The sequence below is a fragment of the Bidens hawaiensis genome, unplaced genomic scaffold (assembly GCF_021521415.1).
Source record: "Bidens hawaiensis isolate Kalapana, Puna unplaced genomic scaffold, B.hawaiensis_p1.1 tig00014095_1, whole genome shotgun sequence".
Lineage (NCBI taxonomy): Eukaryota > Viridiplantae > Streptophyta > Magnoliopsida > Asterales > Asteraceae > Bidens > Bidens hawaiensis.
In genome coordinates, this window is record NW_027492212.1 from 429,011 (window position 1) to 445,983 (window position 16,973).

The 16,973-nt window shown below is 35.3% G+C and overlaps 1 long non-coding RNA gene and 1 pseudogene across 2 annotated transcripts; both read left to right on the plus strand.

Moving 5' to 3' along the window:
* Window positions 1-4,159: 4,159 nt before the first annotated feature.
* On the plus strand, window positions 4,160-5,742 carry LOC143545864 (uncharacterized). The gene is made up of 3 exons (XR_013137514.1): window positions 4,160-4,380; window positions 4,468-4,575; window positions 5,286-5,742. It is a non-coding gene; the product is annotated as an uncharacterized LOC143545864 (long non-coding RNA).
* A 2,768-nt stretch (window positions 5,743-8,510) lies between these two features.
* On the plus strand, window positions 8,511-9,695 carry LOC143545879 (pathogenesis-related thaumatin-like protein 3.5 pseudogene; annotated as a pseudogene). Its single transcript, XR_013137520.1, has 3 exons — window positions 8,511-8,593; window positions 8,855-9,321; window positions 9,463-9,695. The product of XR_013137520.1 is annotated as a pathogenesis-related thaumatin-like protein 3.5 pseudogene (transcript).
* Window positions 9,696-16,973: the final 7,278 nt, after the last annotated feature.

Genomic DNA, 16,973 nt, shown 5'->3' on the forward strand with positions numbered 1-16,973 from the left:
AATTATTAGGATAATATATGCTGGTCAACAAAAGTCAACTAGGATAATCAACATAGTAAATTGAGAGTTGCATAATTAATCAGATTTTAACATTTTAAGACCTATATTATGTATGTTTATGAGTCATTCATACTAATTCATGGTCATAATTTATCAAATCTAACATGCTATGACCCAACACGATCAAATAACGACCATTATGCGTGGCTATGAGCCATTAATAATTGTTCATAGTCATAACTAATCAAATCTAACATGATAAGATATGATCTTATCTAATAATGCCATTATGCATGTCTATGAGCTATTATCTCTTAAAAGTCAACATAAGTGGTCGAGAGGGGACTTACTTTATTATAATTCATACGATACTTAAACAACGTGTAAACAATATATTTGTTGTAATTAGTTTTTGACACTGGTATTCTCAATTACATGTGGCAACCTTAACCTAATGCATTTCAAATGGGTCTGTTTGGGTTGATTTTTTTTTCGGTTCGGTTCATTTGTCGGGTTTTTATTTTTTATTAGTTTTTTAACAAGGACAGCAGAGGAACCATTTTAGTTTTTTACTTGTGTTTGTTTTTTATTAATATTTTAAGTTATGAATTTTTTTGGGATTTTTGATTTTAATAAAAAAATATTACAATCCTTACAGAAAAATTCACCATTAATAATAAAAAAATCATGACCCAAAATATAAATTAAAAATAAAAAAAGTAAGGAAAGTAAAATGTTTTCTCTATTGCCATCGTTTAAAAAAAACCGACCCGAAACCCGTTTCGACCTAGGCCCGTTCTGACCCGGACCCGTTCCGACCCAAACATGATGACCCTGACCCGTTCGATCCGAACCAAAATAACCCTTTCTTAATTGGCTCATTCTGTTTCGTCTTTAACCCGTTCCGACCCATGACTCGTTTCATCCCCAACCCAACTCATTTGTCACCCCTACGCATGATGATGAAAATAATAACATAATTGTTTCAAAAAGCTTTTGTTATAAACGATGATTGTAAATCATTAGACAATAAAAATAATAGTAATACATTTTACATATATGATATAAACAAGTATATAATCAAAATTTTGAATGGAATAACCTTATCTATTTTAACATATTATTATTATTCACAATATCAACGCAACTCTAAACTATTCCAACTGATCATCAAGAAATACGGGATGTATACCCACGTTCCCTCCAAATTATTAATTCCCCTCACTGCTTTGAACTCGTGCAACCGGCGCTCTCGAAGTCATTCGCGGACATATTTGAGGTACCAATTGAACTAATTTGAAGCTTTAAACAGTACATGCATCTTATATGTGTACATTTATCGGATAGTTAGAAAGTGGTTGGTATTAGATTTTAGGTCTTTTTTAACATAATTAGTTATAATCTGAAATTTTGATTTCCCTAAGATTGTTATTATTTGATATTTGTGATTATTATTTATGAATTTCCCGATTGTTATTATTTGATATTTTTTTATTATAATTTTTGAATTCCCCCCCTTTATACAAAAGTGTGTTTGTGAAAATATGTGTATGTTCTTGTGAAATTAGAATTTGTAAACTTGTGATTATTATTACTGTTGTGAATTAGTATCGATGCAAATCACAAATATGGATATGAATTATTAACAAATAATAATTAGAAACATCCAAATGAATAGGCACCCTTATGGCTTCATGTTTGTATCACGCTATAAGTTGTTTTTTGTTAATGTTTTAGTTGGCTCGTGAGGCGTAGGCTGGTCTTACTATTAGCAAGACATTAGATTGGAAAATATCTCAGATGTTAATCCTTTTTATGTTTTAATCTAGTTATAGTGTTAAATTATTTGTGATTTAGTTTAATTATATATATGGGTTCATGTCTCTATGTATGTATATTACAACTTGTTTATGCCTTGTTATGAATTCTGAACTTTTTGAAAAAATCGTTAGACCCTGTTTTTGATTTTTTTTCAACCCAACCTCATTTTAGTTAATATGTACAGAATGTTAAATTCTTGTTGATATATGTTTGATGTTAAGTAGAATTTTGCAATGAATTTGGATAAGAGCTGGACTAAAATCACGAATAAGGTCGATCCAATGTTCATTAGAGGAGCGTTCACTTTTGCTAAAAGGGCTGAAACGTACGCTGACGGTGAAGGTCGAATACATTGTCCATGTAAAAAATATTGATATTCAACATTCTAACGTCGTTGTAGATGATTTTATTGATGATGAGATGAATGATTCTTATCACAGTATGGAAGAAATTAGTCCAGAGCCAAGTCAAAATGATTCAGACAGTGATGAGTCAACTAATGAGATAGAAAATGTTGAGTCGGACAATGATGTTTTGTAATGTTTATTTGTTTTATAAACATAACTGTTACTATTAGTGTTTTCTTTTATTTCTATTATTTCTTTTCATGCATCTTTTATTTGATTTACTTTTATGCTTCTTTTAGGTGTTTTGATTGAATATATAAGTGATTGGCTGTAGAGTAAGTTTGTTTGGTTGTATATGAAGTTATTAAATTGAATTTATTTTTTTATCATAATATTTTGGTATTTATTGATTAATATTTTGGTGCATCTAGATGGCTACAGTTTGCACAAGAAAGAGATCTGAAGAAGAAGATTCCGAACAACGTACACTGCAGTCTTGCGTCGATGGAAGTGAATATGAAAGAAGACCACGTTCAACACGTAAGCGCAATCGTCATTTGTCCAACACTCAAGCCACTCAAGCTACTGGTAAGTTTCAAAGAAACGTGTTTACGTGTTATGTATAGTCCACTATTCATATTTTCTTAATTAGTATAAACTTAGACTAATTGAAATGGGCAATTGGGGAATTATGTTATGGACTAAGTATTTATCTTTTATATATCTTGTGATCTTCCATGGTAAAATGGACAGGGCAGGTTCGGCACGGTAACGAGTCAGAATGGTTTTTGGATCAATATGGGATCAGGTTAAGACGGGTTTTGGGTAACAATGGTTCCATGACTGGGTTCGGGTCAGAAATATCCAATTGAAAAAGTGTCAATTTTTGTTTGATCTAGAACGGGTTTTGAAGCTTCATTTTTCACTTTTGTTGCTTCGCTTGTAATCATTCATTGGCTGACATGTGTTCAACCCGAGCTTGTTTGGGCCCAAAACCCTCTTTGTGCATGTATACCAATGTTTGATGCATCTTAAAAATAATTACTTATTAAAATAAAAGATTTGGTCAACTAGTCATCCCAATGGACTTTCCTAACATGTTTCCACCATAACTATGAATAATTACTTGGAACCATTTATAGACTTGGTAAAAAACAAATGTAAAAAATAAAGAAGCAAAAACCAAAAGTAATAAAAGAAATTGGTAAAATCCAGTAAGTTGAAATGACCCTTTGGCTTAATGGCGGGTAGCCCAGCCACTTAATGTCAAGGGAGAACACCAGCCACTTAATGTCAAGGTAGAGCACACTTAGTGTAAAATGATTAAATATGGCTTAGCTTTGAAATAACATTGATTAACATGCAGATCAACAACCGGTAGATGAACCAAAAAGGCGTGGTCGAAGTATAAACCGTAGTGCTATAAATGCTTTGGAGAACTTTCCTGAAGGTTCTAAAATTTCTTTGACCATAGCTCCTGGTACAAAAAACTTCGTTGGGACTTCAGCCACACAATTCGCAACTGAGTGTGGGATTGTAATCCGTAGTGTTTGCCCATTAAAGTACCATAAATGGGATTTGGTACTACAAGATGTGAAAAATCAAATGTATGAAAAGATACAAGTAAGTTGTTTATATTTAATTATCTAGAAAATATTAAGATTTATATTATCATTTATATTATTAACATATGTGTTTAATGCAGGTAAGATTCAATTTGTTGCGAGAAATAATTTTTTTATGGAACATGTGGATTCTCAACTACATACCCAATGGAAACGCACACGAGGTACTTTAAGTGACTACTGGAAGAGTAATGGAGGATACACTAATCCGGAACTAGTGAGATAAAATATGAAACCCGGTTGTCGGAGTGAGGAACATTGGAAAGATATGTGCGATTACTGGGAGTTAGAATCAACTCGGGTATGTGTCATTTTTATATAATTTGAATGCTTACTTCTTAGATCCTTTATATAATATAGTTGTAGTAATAGTATGCTTTAATTGGGCTCTCGGATTGCGTTGTCGTGTCCCTGGATTGCTTAGCTCAAATACATATCATATTTTTTTTTTAGTTTGTGAGTTCTAACATGTATGGAGAATATTGCTTATATAGAAATACAATAAACAAATGGAAGTTAACCGAAGTAAACAAGTAATTACAAGTAGAGGAGGCTCCCGCTCAATAGCCAATCATGTATTCCAGATGGTAAGATTTAAACCTTACAAGTTACAGTTTTTTGGATCTATCAAACACGGGCTGCATTCGTTATTATTATGCTTTATATTATCGTAGACAAATCAAGAGACTCAAGTAGCGCCTACCCCATTTGAAGTTTATTATAACTTGCATTTCAACGCTAAGAAAAAAGGATGGTTAAATGATCACGCACGTGCTGAATATGTAAGCTACTTACTCTCTTTTACGATTCGATTTTGCTACCGTGTGGGTTATCATTAGGGGCTGGTTTTCATGATTTTTTGGTCAAAATTTGAGCCTAAACATTAGGAACGGTTTTTTTATATTGAAAACCAAAACCGAACAATTGGGAATCAAGACAAACTAAACCAAACCGTTACAACGATTCTATCAGGTTTGGCTTCACCGTTTGAGCTTTATCGGGCTTTCATAAGAAAATGCATAAGTCAAAAAATAAAAAAGCTATCCTAATATAAATAAAACAAACTATCTAAAATTGCATAAAATGATCGTCTTGATATTTATAATACATAAACTTGTACACCGAATGCATAAAAATATTAAAACAAACAGAATGTCTTGATATGATCTCAATTAACATATATTGTTGTTATATAAAACGAAAATGATTGTTGCTAACATTTGTTAATTCATTAATCTAAAAAATACATATAACATAATAATATATAGAATTAGTTTAATTAAACAATAAAATAATTCTGAACAGATAAACATATGTAGCATAAAAAAATAGTAATTAATATATACTCAAGATTTACGGTCCGGTCCGGTTTTATAAAGTTGGTTTTGAGTGTAAACCGTAAATTAAGCCCGCTCACAGTTTTAAACCGAACTGTAAACACCCCTAGTTATTATTAGCTTTAACTATTTGTTCGTATCATCTATTTTTTTAGGAAAATATTCTTCGCCATAAGGACGAGGCAATGGATAAGTTAACTTCAGAAGGAACGACCATAACCGCTGATATGGAATGTGAGCTAGAGAAAAAGGCAATTAAAAGTGTGTGTGCTAAAAAGCAAACAATAAAATCTGCATGGGAGGTGGGTGTTGGACCGATACTGAGGAAAAAGGATCACTGGATGATACCAGATTCGTCTCAACCACCTTCAGTTGAGACTGGAAATCTTCAAAAATCAGGCTGTTGCACTCAAGGAGGAACTGAAACAAAACAAGGAGAAACTTAGACAAAGCAATGAGCTGTATGAAAGAATGTCAATGTTCATGAGTTCAAAGTTTCCAGATTTTGAGAACGTGGTAGCTACATCTGCAAGTAATGGAGGAAATGAATCAAGTGGACAACTCAATGAAAGTGATAGTGAAGACCTGATCTAGCTATCGTGTTAGTTAAGACTTTCTTTATGGTTTATTTATTTACTATCGTTTAATGTTTGGAAATACTGAACCAAGTTTTTTTTTTTTTATATCTAGCATTGCAAAGTTATGATATTGTTGGTTTAACATTACAATGTTGTGATATGGAGGGTTAAATGAAAATATATGAAAATTAGTTTTAGTCCTAAAAGTAAATAAATTAGGACAGTGGAAGTACATATTAGTCTCTAAAATAAGATTTTGCTGAAAACTATTTTTTAGTCTCTAAAATAACCAAATTAAATTTAAATACATATCAAAGACTGATTTATAGTTACTGATGAACGTATTAGAGACTCGGTTTTCAGAATCGGATTAAATGTATTGAAGACTGGTAAATTTCGTTATAAGAGAGTGAATTTTAGTCTTAATAAAGACATATTTGTGACTAAAATGATAAAACATTTGAGATTAATTTCCAGTCACTAAAAAACATATTAAGGACTGAAAAGACATGTTATTAGAGAACAATTTTTAGTTTCTAAAACACTTATTAAATACTGAAACTAGTCTCTAATACACCTTATTAGGGACTGAACTAGTATGGAGTCACAAATCTAGTAAAACGCATTAGAGACAAATAGACATGGCTTAGATAGTCCCTAAAGAAATGCATTTGGGACTGAAATATCAAACAACTAGAGACTGATTTTTACTCTTGGAAGATAAGTATTGGAGACTGAAATGTTGCGGTACCATGGATCAGTTTAAGGACTGAATTTATGTGTATTGGACACTGAATGTCAGTTGTCGTTGATGCCATGCAAAGGGGACTGATTTTCAGTCACTAAAACTACTATCTGGGACTAGGAATAGGGGATTGACTGGGGACTGAAAAAGTCAGTCCTTGTTGACCATTAGGGACTGATTTATGGGTATCAGTTAGATGCCTATCTTTTTTTTAAGGTAATTTTAGAATACTAAAATTCATATTGTATGCAGGTCGGTTCTTTTGCAAATGTTTATTGTCAATGCTGGCTGTCGTTAAGGTAAAGAAAACAACTTCGGATTATCCTATTTTTGATGAATTCAATTTATCTTTTCCTAATTCAATACTTATCATTAACTAATACAGCAGACCAAACATTGTAGCTTGACAGCATCTGTTGTGAAGGTATCGATTTCTGAACCTTTTTAGTAGATAACACATGTTTTTTTTTTTTTTTTTTTGTAATTCCGATTACTTTTTATGTTATCTTATATTATAGGAAGATGGATTTTGAAAAAATTTTGCAACAGAAAAACATTTGGAAGTTTGTTTGGTCTAATGATTTCACTATACATTATTTTAGCAGACATGGTCAAATCGATTTTTGGTGGCTGGAATGTAATTTTTGTTACATGGTTAAAAAGTCAAATATTTGAGTCAATGTTCATTTTTTCCTGACAATATAGGTAGCAGCAGATGCCAGATGGAGTTGGATGGTTCTCCAGGTCAAATAGTTTTCCGCTAAAGCTAGAAGCCTTTGTGTGTCCGTTTTGGTTTTGAGATATTTTGTTTATGGGGCCAGTTCATTGAGCTTGTATGTTACTATGTTAGGCTGATTTTAAAACCAATATAAAATATTTGGTTTTTCTTGTATAGCGTCTATTTTTCTAAGGCCAATCTAGGGATTAGTTGTCAAAGAGAGTTAATTTCATGCTTTCCTTTGTAGGTTTTTTCTAAATTTTTAAAAGCTTTCTTGGGTGCTCATGCTTTTCTCATGAAAGTAGAATACTAAAATCCATCAGATGGAATGTCACTGACATAAGTACATATGAAATCTCTTTTGAAGATATTGAAATGTATATAACGAAGCTGGATGTGTTTACCTAGCTAGAGTCCTATACAGTTGCATTAATGATTTTCGTTGCGTTGTGTTTCTTCTAATGAAGTTGGTCATTTTTTTTAATCATAAGTTAAATGAGTTATGCTTTTATCTTAAATAGGCGCACTATGGTTTAGAATGAAAAGGAAGATAGTTTTGTCATTATGACATTAACCTACCCGTCCACCAGACGGGTATAAAACTAGTTTCAATCTGATTGGTACATATCTTACTATACTAATAAAAGAAAATGTTAAAGCTTAGGTGTCAAGCCTACATTACTTCTAATTCCTAATCTTTTATCAAATTCATTCTAGCTATTCATGGGTCATGAGTCAAAACCATTTTGTCAGGTGGGGTTTTAACATAATGTGAATTTTATTCATTATTGAAGTAAGTTTCTTTTTCATACCTGAGGTTTGACCAATTACGGAACTTTTACTTTTTTTAGAATTTTTTGACGTTTCCGTTAAAACCATGATATTTTAGTACTTTTTGTTAACCACCTATTGTTTTTTTCTATTAAATCTACATTAAATTAGTTTATAAGTATTTTGAGAATTACAATTGAAATAAAGAATCTAATTTATTTTTATTATTTGACAAATCCCGTGTAATACACGGGTTCAAAAGCTAGTCACATATATTATTTGATATATTTCATTCAATAAAAAGGATAAAATTTTGATATACCAAAAATACAATGACTTCAATTACAAGTCTCATAGATGTCTTTCAAGAAAAGAAAATCTATACATAGACAGAGATCAAACTAAATTAAGAAAGCGGATATTTAGGCTGCTAATAATCAGGCTTATGATTATAATGCTAAGTCGGCATGATATTATTAATGAAAATAATAATATTGATGCTATCCTTCACTATAAATTGTCACAAATCTAACTTGAAACCTCATTCTCCCATTCTCTTTAAACAATTCACACAATCTTTACGTCATCGTCTTCTTTCTCCAATGAAGCTTATTATCGCCTTCTTTCTCCTCCTCGCGATCGTCTTTTCAGGTTTTAATATTATTCATACTCTTGCTAACAATATATCAATCAACTAATTAGATCAAGTTTTCTTTCAGTCATATATTCGTTAATTAATAATCATGCATGTAAACATTAAAGATTTTACTCTACTTATTTAAATTTATTCTTATTATTATTATTATCATGCATATATTCTTTCAATCATTAAAACATAAGGCAAACAGTGTACGTTGTTGCTGGTCTTTTTTTAATAGCAAAACTAAGTCGTTTAATATTCATGATTTGCAGGAGACCAAGATGTTTCCGCAACCGTGTTCACCTTACAAAACAGCTGCCCCTACACCGTTTGGCCAGGAACCCTCACAGGCAACAACGGCGCCGCTTTAGGCGACGGCGGATTACATTACAACCCGGCGCGACTGTTCAGCTCCCAGTCGAGCCAGGCTGGTCGGGCCACTTCTGGGCCCGAACCGGTTGCACATTCGACGAATTCGGTAACGGCAACTGCGTCACCGGCGACTGTGGAAACACCCTCAAGTGCACCGGCGGCGGTGTGCCGCCGGTGTCACTATCTGAGTTCACAATAGCCGGTGGCGCAATCAACAGCGATAAAGACTTTTATGACGTCAGCCTTGTCGACGGGTATAATGTCGGCATTGGTATAAAGGCAATAGGTGGTTCCGGTGACCGCCGGTACGCCGGTTGCATTAATGATTTGAATGTTAACTGTCCGCTGGAGTTGAAAGTTGTGGACGGTAATACTAGATAACATTATATAATATATTAAATCAGATTGTATTTAATTATGTTTCTTTATATCTATATTATTTAGCGTATTGTATTTTTATATATTATCGATTAATAATACATAATGTGGGGTTTTCATTATTTTACAGGTAATGGTGCGGTGGTAGCGTGTAAGAGCGCGGGTGCGGTGTTTAATGCGGCGGATTTTTGTTGTACCGGTGATCATGCTACGCCGGCGACGTGTGGGCCCACGCAATTCTCGGTGATGTTTAAACAAGCCTGTCCTAGTGCATATAGTTATGCGTATGATGATGCTTCGAGCACGTTCACGTGTACCGGGTCGGATTACTTGATTACGTTTTGTCCCACAAATGGGTCTTGAGAGATTTGGTTATTTTTGTTATTTGATTTTAAGTACATTAATAAGTCAGAGTTAGATTGGAGATTGTGTTTTAAGTCAGATATTTAGTTTTTCGAATAACAAGGATCAGATTGATACCTTTGGTTATGTCATTTATCAATAAGATTATTATTCTATTCAATTTGCTTCGATTATTTAATTGATTGATTTTGTCTTAAATTGAACGATATTATGATATTATATGGCGCAATTGCTTATTAAAATAATTTATTGTTTCTTGTTAAGAAAAGAAATTATCCACCGTCCAGTATATTTTTTATCGATTATAGATTTATTGATTTTTGTGTTTAATAGCAAACAACCCGTTTAATAAATAAACTCGCACAGTTGGGTAACTGGACATGAATTGGGTTGGTATCGTTTACCTATACCAGGACATAGCGAATGTTTTTTAATTTTCACTCGGTCCTTACTTTTTGATAAATGGAAAAAGAGACATAACTCACGCATTCGAGCAATAGCCATTGCCTTTCTTCGCGCCCAGCGCGATAGGTCGTCTTTTAATTCAGTAGATAGAAGCAACTTATAATTAAAGTGACACAAATTTGGCTATCATCAGTTTGGTTTGTGCTAGTAATGGATTAAATCCAAAGATAAATTAGTAGACACCCAAAATAATAATGAAACTCGTACAGCCGATGGTAAAAAAAAATAACATATTTAAAGCGATGTTTATTCTGTTGGTAAAACACGGACGTTGCAGTGGCGAGTCAACTCGAATTCGGACGGTATCGACTACGTTTGTTACAGTACCGAAACTAAACCGAAAAAATAATTTTGTAAAGTTAGCATATTTAAAGCAAAAACATATTTAAAGCCAAAAAAATATAAAAACACGGGCATTGCGGGTACGAGTTTATGCAGAATTGGTCAATATCAGCTTACGGGAACTAAACCTAAATAATGATTTTGTTAAATTATCGTATTAAAAAAAACATACTTTAAAAAAAATAATCAAACAACACACAGAGAAGAATAACTAAATAAACCGGTTGTCAAGGGACTCGATTAAAGAAAACACTAATATATTATGATTTAGATATTTTCTTCAAAAACGATTATAAAGAAGTGACAGGTAAACGGACAATTAGTTGTTGCCAACGGTTTGGAACTTGGGCAGATATGTACTACAAGAGCTAGCAAAGAGACCTCCAGGAGCTCCTGCCTAACTATGAACTATTTCAAAGGTGTAGTCTCTGAAGTGTGATATTTTTATTTGTAGTTTTTCCGTCACTATCAATTACCAGAAGTGAAATTAATTTTATTTATTGTGCTTCTCACCAACTTTTCATTTTCAGCGACTATATTCATTACTTCAACTACTTAATTCTTCAATAGTTTTCATCTATTAAAAAAAAGATATTGGTTTTTAATACTCTTAACTTTCACCAATTGGTTGATATCACTCCCAACTTCCGATTTGTTGCCCACCACTCCCAACTTTCACTCTATTTGTTTCTAACACTCCCGAACTTAACGAACCCTAACTCCGTTAGTTTTTTTGCTGACATGGTATTGTTCTTAGTGACATGGCATTTTTCTTGCTGATGTGGCAAATTATAATAAAATAATAATAAAAACTAACAATAATAATAATAAGAATAATAATCTCATCTCCACCTTCATTTTCTCTTTCTCCCCATCGTCTCCCTCGCCCCAACCACCACCCTCAATACACACTGTGTGCCACCACCGTCTGGCCGACAAGTTACCCCACATACCGCCACCGTCGTATAACTCCTCGCTGACACCGCACCACCGTACACCTCACGTTTTTGCTTGTTGAATCGGTGCTCAATTGATGTTCAAGGAGACAAGATTTGAAACTTGAAGGCCGATTATGCAGTCCCCATCTCCCATCGGACTTCAAAACTCAAACAGAAGCTTAATACTTGTTCAACCAGTGCTTCGTGCCTAATTGTCTCCTGGTTGAACTCCAGCTTCAATAACTGCTTGATTAGGCTTTTTGTTGTATAATTCTGGTGGGGTTTATTTGGATACTGATGTTATGGTGCTGAGAAGCTTCTCAAAGTTGAAGAATTCAATTGGAACATTAACATTAGATTTGGATACCAAGAATTTGATGAAGAATGATTCAAGTATGTTATAAGGAACTCTTCATGCAACGTGGGTCTTCATGTCACATGCACGTGGTTATTGACCATGTGGGTACTTAGTCAATTTCTGTTTCTTATTCAAATAAATGTAAACGGCTAGATTGTTAGCTTTACCTAGTCTTTAGCTTTGTTTCCTGTTTTATCGTACCTGCTCTTATTATTTAAATAAGTTGCATCTGACGTTGTAATCATCACAAAAAAAACAATTTCTTCAATCAAAGAAGAGTTCCTTTTTTCTTATTCAGTTCATTTGCTTGATTTAGTTGCTTTGATCTTTCTCTAATACTAACATTTGTGGTATCAGAGTTAGGTTAAGCTCCTTCTCTCTCATTCATAATCAATTTCTTAGCCTCTTGCCATAACACTACTTTCACCATGACTGAAAATAACATTGCTGTTAACCAGTCTGCTCCGATCATTCCAGCGTTCAAAGGAGAAGGCTACGAACACTGGAGCTTTCGTATGAAGACCATCCTCCGAGCACGAGAACTATGGGATGTTGTGTACCTAGGAATCACCGCTGTTTGAGATGGTGCCGACAACAACCGTGAAGCCATAAAAAGGGATGCACAGGCAATGACTATCATTCAACAAGGTGTTCATGATAGTCTTTTCTCTCGCATTGTTGTGGCTGCTTCAGCCAAGCAAACTTGGGAAATTCTACAAGTTGAATTCCAAGGGGATTCTCAAGTGCAATCCGTCAAACTCCAGGGGCTTCGTCGTGCCTTCGAGAACCTAACCATGAAGGATGAAGAGTCAGTCGGTGACTACTTTTCACGAGTAATGAATAATGTCGGGCAGGAAAGGTAGTATGGAGAAGAACTGAGTGACAAGAAGATCGTCGAAAAAAATACTTAGGAGTCTATCTCCTAAGTTCGATTATGTCATACCTTCAATCGAAGTGGTGTACGATCTATCTGAGGTTACTCCGGTAAAATTGATGGGGTTGCTTCAGTCCCAGGAAGAAAGAATCGACAGCAGGTCCAAGCCAGAAAAACCAGACAAGACAATTGAACGTTTAGATGAACAAGCCTTGCAAGTAATGCAAGAAATGACCAAACCCTTTTTGGTATCACCACGTGGGGGAGGTCGTGGTCGTGGTGGATTTCGAGGTAGAGTCCGATGAAGGAACATGGTTGATAGAAGCAAAGTCCCCCAGTGCCATGTGTGTAAAAAAATTGGTCACTTTAAAAAAGATTGCTGGTACAACAACGAGCCACAAGTAAATGTTGTTGAACATGGAGGCGAGATGATCAACATCTGCTGGTTGTCAATATCGGTGAATTGGGTAACACCAATAATGTATGGTTTATAGATTCCGGATGCTCTAACCATATGATAGGTTCTAAAGAAAACTTCATTGAATTGAACGAAGCATTCAAGCTAAGCGTCCGGTTGGGTGATAATAAACCTCTCGCGGTTGAAGGAAAAGGGACCTTGAAGTGGGATATTAGTGATGATGAGTTTAAAATCCTGGAAAATGTGTACTATGCACCAAAGCTTGAGTACAACTTACTTAGCTTTGGTCAACTTATGAAGTCCGGCTACTCCTTATCTTTTGACAACGACATGTGCACCATTCGAAGTAAAACAACCAGAAGAAAACTTATTGAAGCTCCTGTTGCCCCCAACAACATGTTTGCAGTAGATACAAGATGCATGCTTACTGTTCAAAGCACACCTCGTAACCAAAATGATGAAGAAGTATAAAAATGGCACTGCAGGCTGGGCCATCTTCATTTTGGTGGACTCAAGCAGTTGCATACTCATAGTATGGTTCGCGGTTTGCCCAAGATTAACAATCCAGTGACGTGTGAAGCATGCATAGCCAGCAAACAAACGAGGTACTCAATTAGGTCAACAGGAACTCGTGCCAAAGGAAAGCTTGACCTCATCCATACCGATCTATGCGGTCCCATGCAGGTTCCAAGTCTTGGTAAAAGTCTCTACCACTTGTTATTTATTGATGACCTAACACGTATGTGTTGGGTTTACTTTGTGACTAACAAAAATGAAGCCTTTGTGAAGTTCAAATTGTTTAAAGCAATGGTTGAGAAAGAAAGTAACAGGACCATCAAGGCTTTATGATCTGACAGGGGGGGGGGCGAGTTTTGTTCATAAGAATTTAATTCATTTTGTGAACAAGCTGGAATCAAGAGAGAACTTACTGTTGCATACACCCCTCAACACAATGGCGTGGTCGAACGTAAAAATCGAACGGTTATGAACCTGGCTCGAAGTATGTTGAAAGAAATAAGCTTGCCCAATTTTCTGTGGGCCGAGGCAGTAGCTACAGCAGTTTACACGTTGAATTGGTCTCCTACAAAGGCTCTTTTAAATCAAACTCCATATAAAGCTTGGTATGGTAAGATTCGTGATGTATCTAATATGAAAATTTTTGGTTGTATTGTGTATGGGCTGGTGCCTGCCCAACTAAGAAGAAAGTTGGATAGTAAATCAGAGAAGGCAATTTTTATTGGGTACTCTAGTCAAACTAGGGGGAACCGGATGTATAATCCTGAAACAAAAAGATTTTGTGTAAAAAAGGATGTATTGTTTCTTGAAAACACTAGTTGGTCATGGGAAAATGACAAAAAGCATGCAAGTACCACCACTATTGACCTATTTCCTATAAATGATCCTTCACCATTACCCACTGAACATAATACTTCTCATAACACTACACCTACAATTGTTAACCATAGTACCTTACCTGCCACCACTTCTCCCTTGTCACCTAGTGAAAATGACAATACTTTAAACACACCAACCTCACCACACCTAAACACTCAACCTACATAATTTGAACCTGGCCCATCTAAAAGAAGATCTAAAGCTCCATCATGGCTCAAAGATTATACTAGTGGTGAAGGTTTATCAGATGGAGAAGGAGATTTTTCCTTATGCCAATTTGCCTTAAATGTCACTGACCCAATCACGTTCAAAGAAGCCGCAAAATCTGATGATTGGCTTGAGGCAATGCAAACAGAGTTGGAGGCTATTGAACGGAATCACACTTGGGAACTCATGCATCTACCCCCTGGCAAAAACTTAGTCGGTGTAAAGTGGCTTTTCAAAACAAAGCTAGGGGCTGATGGTAAAGTCGCGAAGTATAAGGCACGACTGGTGGCAAAGGGATACTCTCAACAACATGGTGTCGATTACCAAGAGACCTTTACCCCGGTTGCTCGTTTTGAGACCATCAGAATGATACTTGCAGTTGCAGCTCATATGGGTTGGAACATTCATCAAATGGATGTTAAATCGGCGTTTCTTAATGGTGATTTATCTGAAGAAATATACGTCCAACAGCTCGAAGGATTTGAAATTCCCAGGGAGGAAGATAAGGTGTATAAACTTAGCAAAGCATTGTATGGTTTGAAGCAGGACCCAAGAGCCTGGTATGCTAAGATTGATGGGTATTTCTTCGAACATGGGTATATTCGAAGCCTCAATGAGCCTACACTTTATGTTAAAAAACATAACACAGGTGATGTTATTTATGTATGTCTCAGCGTTGATGACATCATTTGTACATCCTCCTGTGATAACCTCATTGAAGTATTTAAGCAAGGTATGAAGATAGCCTTTGAGATGACAGACATGGGATTGCTTAAATACTTCCTGGGTCTTGAGATTGAACAAACCAAGGAAGGGATTTTTTTAGCTCAAACAAGGTATGCCTCTACCTTGTTAGCTCGGTTTGGGTTGACTAAATGCAAGGATAAAAATACTCCTATGAATGTAAGTGAGAAGTTGATGCTTGATGATGGAGCTGCTAAAGTCAATGAGGAACTATATAGAAGCTTGGTTGGAGGGCTCATATACTTGACACATTCAAGGCCCGATTTATCATACCCGGTGAGCTTAGTTTCAAGATTCATGCAAAGTCCTTCAAAAATACATCTTGGAGCTGCAAGAAGAATTTTAAGGTATGTAGCTTCAACCTTAAACTATGGGATCTGGTACAACGGGGGAGGAGAAATCAAACTGGTGGACCACAGTGATAGTGACTGGGCAGGATGTGTTGATGATCGAAAAAGTGTGTCTGCATACACTTTTAGCTTGAGTAGTGGGGTCATTGCTTGGAGTTCAAAGAAACAAAGTACTGTAGCCTTGTCTAGTACTGAAGCAGAATACATTGCAGCCACTGGTGCTACTTGTCAAGCCATTTGGCTAAGGAGGATCCCTGAAGACCTAAGTTTTCCTCAAAAAGAACCTACCGTAATCCTGTGCGACAACAAATCAGCTATCAATCTGTCAAAAAATCCTGTTCTTCACAGCCGATCCAAGCATATTGAGTTAAAATATCATTTCATTAGGGAGATGGTTTTGCAGAAACAAGTTAGTTTGGACTACTGTAGCACTCAGTCTTCATGCAACACATGCACGTGGTTATTGACCATGTGGGTGCTTAGTCAATTTCTGTTTCTTATTCAAATAAATGTAAACGGCTAGGTTGTTAGCTTTACCTAGTCTTTAGCTTTGTTTCCTGTTTTATCGTACCTGCTCTTATTATTTAAATAAGTTGCATCTGACGTTGTAATCATCACAAAAAAACAATTTCTTCAATCAAAGAAGAGTTCCTTTTTTCTTATTCAGTTCATTTGCTTGATTTAATTACTTTGATCTTTCTCTAACACCAACAGAATTGGAATATCTTGAATAATGCAGCCATGGTGTTTGATAAAATACATCCTTTCGTTTACAAGTTTCAAACAGGAAAAGAACGTTCTTTGTTTTGCTAATAATCTCACATTCTGTTTCTCAGGTGAATAAGTTTCAAATCTTGTCTTCTTGAACATCAATTAAGCATCGATTGAACAAGCAAAAACGTGAGGAGTTGTACGGTGGTGCCGGAGTCGATGAGGAGTTATACGACGGTGGCGGTATGTGGGGTAGGTAGTGGCAGAGGGTGGTGGTTGGGGTGAGGGAGACGAATGAGAGAAAGTGAGGGAGGAGATGAGATTATTATTATTATTATTATAAACTGCCACATAAGCAAGAAAAATGCCATGTCACTAAGAACAATGCCATGTCAGCAAAAAAAACTAACGGAGTTAGGGTTCGTTAAGTTCGGGAGTGCCAGAAACAAATAGAGTGAAAGTTGGGACTGGTGGGT